The 6,732-nt window shown below is 35.4% G+C and overlaps 1 non-coding gene across 1 annotated transcript; it reads right to left on the reverse strand.

The window, feature by feature from the left end:
- Positions 1–380: 380 nt before the first annotated feature.
- On the reverse strand, positions 381–453 carry TRNAY-GUA (transfer RNA tyrosine (anticodon GUA)). The gene has a single exon. It is a non-coding gene; the product is annotated as a tRNA-Tyr (tRNA).
- Positions 454–6,732: the final 6,279 nt, after the last annotated feature.

The following is a 6,732-nucleotide window of genomic DNA, read 5'->3' on the forward strand; positions in this document are numbered from 1 at the left end:
TCGAAACCTTTAATTATAGAATTAAGACAATTTGGTTTAATAAATGTTCTTAGCGAAAAACGCTGTTATTCTAATAGTTTCATTAATGCCAATATTTTTTATTGAATTTTCTACTGATATAGACAAAAATCAATACACAAAGTGTTTCAGAAATATTTTGACAAACCTTGGGGACACGTTCCTCACACCAAAACAAGAAAAAAAGTTCATATAAACATATGTCCGAAAGTCCTTAGTTTTTTAGTTATTAATGAAAAAACATAACATAACTTGCAACTTTAATCAATTCAGAAACTCATAGCTATGGAAGTTTACGTTCACCACGTTTCGAGGTACAATCCAACAACTTAACTTAATTAATACTTGAGGAGAAAAATTCGCTCCGGCGCCGGGGATCGAACCCGGGTCCTTGGTTCTACATACCAAGCGCTCTGACCACTGAGCTACGCCGAATTCAATCCACAGCACCGGATCGAACTCTCCTTCTACAGTGTTTCCCTTTATTGGCCTGACTCCAAGTTCGATTCGGTGTTGTGGATTGAATTCGGCATAGCTCAGTGGTCAGAGCGCTTGGTACGTAGGACCAAGGACCCGGGTTCGATCCCCGGCGCCGGAGCGAATCTTTCTCCTCAAATATTAATTGTCATTACAACAGATATTATTCTGTTGGACCAATTGATAACATCTTTAGTAAACTTAACTTAAGTTTGTAACCGATAATAATTCATTTTGTTTGATAATCGAATGATGTTATCGATAGGCCTACATGTCTGCTGATGCACCCATTGTATTCTAGATGGCTATATGTTGCCAAAGAGACTTGTTTACTACAGTCATTTGTCATTTGAACATTTGAGCCGTTCAGAGCAAAAGTGGTCTAAGTGAAATTTGGGTGATGAGGTTTAAAGTAAAAATTCTGTAAAATACAGCGCGAAGTAACAGTTAATATGTCTTTCGTGCTATCCCCTGACTACTAATAGTTTATATGAATTGAACATTAATTGCTACTTTGCGCCGTATTTTACATTACTTTAACCCTCATTACCCATTTTTGACTTACACCACTTCTGCCCTGAACGGCTCATTTGTTATGAGCTTCTGAATTGATTGTGTTGCAACACTTGCTGCCAAGCTGGCAATATCTAACAGATGTTTCATTATGTTCTTTCATTAATAACTAAAAAACTAAGGATTTTCGGACATATGTTTATATGAACTTTTTTTCTTGTTTTGGTGTGAGGAATGTTCTTTCATGAATAACTAAAAAACTAAAGATTTTCGGAAATATGTTTATATGAACTTTTTTTTCTTGTTTTGGTGTGAGGAATGTTCTTTCATGAATAACTAAAAAACTAAAGATTTTCGGACATATGTTTATATGAACTTTTTTTCTTGTTTTGGTGTGAGGAATGTTCTTTCATTAATAACTAAAAAACTAAGAATTTTCGGACATATGTTTATATGAACCTTTTTCTCTTGTTTTGGTGTGAGGAACATGCCCCCCAAAGTTTGTCAAAGTATTTCTGAAACACCCTGTATATATTTTTTAAAATAAAAATTCATAGTTTAAATCATTTTTGCTGTAAACATACTCGTATTAATCATACAATAAATCACAGAGCAATTCTTAACTGTCTAATTTTTGTAGCAACTACTGACCAAATTTCAGTTTAAAAAAATTGCAACATAAGGAGCATTATCCATGTGAATACGTGACGATACAAAACAACATTAAAATAATTTAATAAAAACCTGTTTGATTGATGAAGTTAAAATTTTGTATGATAGAACACGTTAACTGTGTGAGTTTCAAAATTAGTTTTTTCCATCTTAATATGTCTTTCACGAAGTGAAAAATATCTAGTCTGCTCCAATAAATACTTACTTCTTAACATCATTTTAAGATGGGAAGGGGAAATTGGTTTTGTTACGTTATCGTTGGAGATTTGAATTCTGCATTCATTTAATGTAGAAAAAATGCTAAATATTAAACGTTTTAAAAATGGAGAAAACACATTTTGAGAGGATGCTCCTCATATGATACTTACTTACTTACTTACTTACTTACTTACTTACTTACTTACTGGCTTTTAAGGAACCTGGAGGTTCATTGCCGCCCTCACATAAGCCCGCCATTGGTCCCTATCCTGAGCAAGATTAATCCAGTCTCTACCATCATATCTCACCTCCCTCAAATCCATTTTAATATTATCTTCCCATCTACGTCTCAGCCTCCCTAAAGGTCTTTTTCTCTCCAGCTTCCCAACTAACACTCTATATGCATTTCTGGATTCGCCCATACGTGCTACATGCCCTGCCCATCTCAAACGTCTGGATTTAATGTTCCTAATTATGTCAGGTGAAGAATACAAATTTAGAAAATATTATTTCAAATGTATTGAAGTTGAAAATTTTAGCCCTAACCCCCTTGACAGGTTTTTAACATGCTGAATATTTTTAGTAAACACAGCTTATGAAATGCGCTGTTGTGTGCACCACCATGTTTTGATCCCGCATGCCGCATGGTGTGGTACGTACTTGTACGAAGAGCCATAACTCATCGCAGTAATTAGGAACACGCAGGTTATAAACACATCCATCATTTCCACTGAAGCTCAATATCTAAATAATGCCCGTCGGTATTAACAAGAAACTCGAATTGTTAACTAAACCCGGAAGTTGATATATCGGCATTAAATGCTAAATTTATTACCGTATTTAACATTTGTGTGTGCAAGTCATGCCAAAGCCCTGATGTCGAGATCTCCGTCGCAGAACCTGGTGACTTTGAACCGATCGTCTTATCCTCCTGTCAAGATGTTTGTTTATATAATGCGACTCTACTAGTACCTACCTAAAATAACTGCGTTGTCAAGGTGATTCTGCACGGTTGACTTAATAAAAATTCAGTAGACAGTACTTACAAACAACACCCCTCTCCATGCTCAGCAGATTCATGTCTGTGTAATTGTATGTATAACAATAAAATGTGTAGTTTTTTTGTTGCCGGAAGAGTAGGCCTAATTCGTTATCATTAGAGATGGCAGAGTTTAGGTACTGTAGCCCTAATGTATTAGTTAAGATTTATCTAATGAATGAATGAAGTTAAAAACTGATGTAGGTCATCAAAGCAGCTGTTGAAAATGATGTCCAGTATTCTCGATACAAACGTTGCATCGTGTTAAAAAATTCCGAAACATTCCATTCGTCAACTAAACACTCCGTACGCTTCCCGCTGTCCGCGCACTCCATCCCCATCACTCGGGAATTTTAAGCCTACCGTAATGAATCTGAACGCCTGCCCGCGCTGCTACAGTTGACGTCGAGTCGAGCAATGGATTCCGGGCAATCTGTTCCCCGACGTCCCCTGTATAGTGCGGTAACTTTTCGCTGCCTCTCTTTGCAGCATAGCATTGGAAGGTGAAGTACTGACAGTAAACACATCAAAACGTGACGGCACTAATGGAATAGATTGTGCAAACAAGGTTTTAGAGTATATATGCACTATTTTCTGTATACATTTAATATTTCGTGTTTGACATATTATTTGCTTAAGTGGTTGCACTTCTCTCTACTTTTTCTCGACTATTACCATTTCACTGTGATGCCAATAAGACGGAAAACAATACAAGAAAGAGAACACCTATCTAGTCCTATTATTAGATAGTATTTTTCCATTATAGACTCCAGAAATGAACTCGACAGATTCTTTGAAAGGACGCAAATAAACCACAAATAACCATTTCGAATACCCGAAAATAAATGTGGTTTTAATTCACAGGAATGGCTCCAAAATCCATACAAGTATAGAGGTGCTTACCAGGCGGAACATGAAGCATCCCTCTGCTTCTCATTCAAAATTGTTTTTTTTTTGTGCACCCGTGATGGAATGAGTTGTGCGCCAACTGGCTAAACCGAGACCGTGCGCCACATTACGAATTTCTCTTCAACTTTCAAATCGGTATAGCTACCATACCTCTTGTGGTGGTCTGCCGTACCTCAGAGCTCTGTGTTAGTCATTATGTTCTTGTCAGAGGAAGACAAAATTCTTGAGGCTTCGATGCCTCTGATGCAGATGTATGAGTTGTATAGTCTCCACTACTACTACCATCTACTAATCTTTGGACAAACTGCGAGGAAAACCTAACATAGCGGATGGCCGATTCGGCGTCACATAAATATAGAAGATGATCTATTTTTCGATACGGAAATGACGATGAAAGGGAAATTGTGGAGTGTATTGGTTGAATGACGAGGAAAAAACAGGAGAACCCAGAGAAAATCCCTCACAATCTTGGTTTTGTCACCACAAATACAACTCCGACATCGTCGAAATTTGAAGGTGTGTCCGCCATTGTAAGTCACTCTCTGTCAGCTGATCTACTAAGTCCTTGTTTAATAAAGCTGATAAATCCTACAATCATGACAATTCTATAAATATGTCGGACAGAATATTGTAAAATTTATTTTCTGACAATTCTTACCTTCTTTGACATATACAAACTGTGAATTATTGTCAACAGCGTTTCATAAAGTATGTGTAAACATGTAAGATGGATAGCAAATTATTTCTTCTTATTCATTTTACATTTTTATAAAAGTAATTGATATGATACGAGCTGGCTGGATGATCTGTAATGCACGCTATTATTGAATTTGTTTAAATTATTAACCACCGTTATAAATTTAATTATGAACAACGAGAAAATTACAATTAATTCTAAATTTGACTAAGAAAGCAACGACTTCCTATCAACAAATGTAGCCTCATTTTTTTTTTATCAAGGATCCATCGATTATTCCATCAAATCTTGGCAAACTGGCTATATGCATCAGCAGTTAAGTGATACTAAACTCCATTTCCCATCCAGTGTAAGAACACATAATAATTATTTTGGATCAAGTTTTTTTTATTTATTTTTGTTTTGTGCAGCAAATCTCCTGTTTTGCTCATTATGGATGCTATTCATAGATATTTCGCTAGCCCGCGCCACGAGCGTGCTAAACTAGCCTCGGCTATCGACTGATTACTTGTACAGGATCCATATCATATCATATATCATATCGTATCGTATCGTATCGTATCCTATCGTATCATATCATATCGTATCATATCGTATCGTATCGTATCACATCACATCACATCACATCACATCACATCATATCATATCATATCATATCATATCATATCATATCATATCATATCATATCATATCATATCATATCATATCGTATCGTATCGTATCATATCGTATCGTATCGTATCACATCACATCACATCACATCACATCATATCATATCATATCATATCATATCATATCATATCATATCATATCATATCATATCGCTAACACTGGTTTATGAATACGAAAAACGTTAGTTCGCTGATCATCCACCGGAAGCCCGCGCTAAGAATGTCTATGAATATGGCCCTTACTTTTCAGCTGATGTTTTGCTAATACGTTTTTTTATGAATACAAACTCACTGAAAATGTAATTTAGATTTATCCTTTCTTTAAAAACCTTTGTTCTGCGTGGTCTTTCTATATTCATTATTTGCTCTACTGCTGCTGGTATTGAACATGACGTACTTAAAATAAATATTTTCCCTAAAATCCACTCCAATATTCAATGGTCTCAGTTAAAATATAGCCCAACTACTGCAACAATAAACTGTCAAGTTCCTATGATATATGAAACATGAAGTGTCAGAATTTCATAACATTTCTACAAATATGTAGAATTGTCAACAAATGAATAGACACTTTTCTGTTGATAAAATGAAATATGACAGAAAAGTCTTGAAAAATTGTAAAATTTTGCCTGTCATGGTAAAACTTTTATGAAACAGGAGTCTGATAAATTGTAAATTGTCACGATTTTTCATGGCAGGCGGAATGTTTTATGAAACAGAAATTTGAAAATTTGTAGAGTCGTCATTTGTTACTTGTCAGAATGACATATTTACAATTGTTAAGTTTTATTAAATAGGCCCCAAGACGCCGGGCAATGCTCTGCTGATAGGATGCAGTGTGCACTGAGACTGACTACATTTCGGACGTGCTAGCGGGGAAGAAAATGCGAGCGTCTCTCGTGAAGGTCAAAAGAAAACTTAATTAGAACCAGTTATCGATAGAACTGATTTCCTTATAATGCAAACTCATTTACAGTTCCAATTATAAGCATCTTTATCATTAGATTTGAGGTAACGAATTCCCCCACCCTCGAGATCTTCTTCGTTTGATAACCATTTTCTGAGTATTAGTCAATCGTTTTTATTATGCATGGGGTATTAAGGCAACTCAAATAGGTTTTAGGTAGGGTGACCAGATTCGCATCCATAAAAAGAGGACACAAAGCTTAAAAAACGGGAACATTGTTCGAAAAAAGAGGACAGAAAATATGTACTTAGATTTAGGCTTAGGCCCATATTATACTTCAAATTACGTCAATATCTATTTTATTACAAAATATTTACAGTACAGATTTAGGCTTATATCATATTAAAAGTATGTTAATATCTATTTTATTACAAAATAATTATGAAAAACTTAACAATAATGATTTTACACTTAGATACATATGAAAGTCCTGGGAACCACAATAAATTATTGAAGACAACAGAAAATATCTGTTTATATTTACATTCGCACCTCCATTTGCAGGCTACCTCTGAGCAACGGCCATAACAAGGAGCAGCAAAGGGACTTATGACCGTTGACAAAAAGTATA

Source organism: Periplaneta americana, chromosome 16 (genome assembly GCF_040183065.1).
Source record: "Periplaneta americana isolate PAMFEO1 chromosome 16, P.americana_PAMFEO1_priV1, whole genome shotgun sequence".
NCBI lineage: Eukaryota > Metazoa > Arthropoda > Insecta > Blattodea > Blattidae > Periplaneta > Periplaneta americana.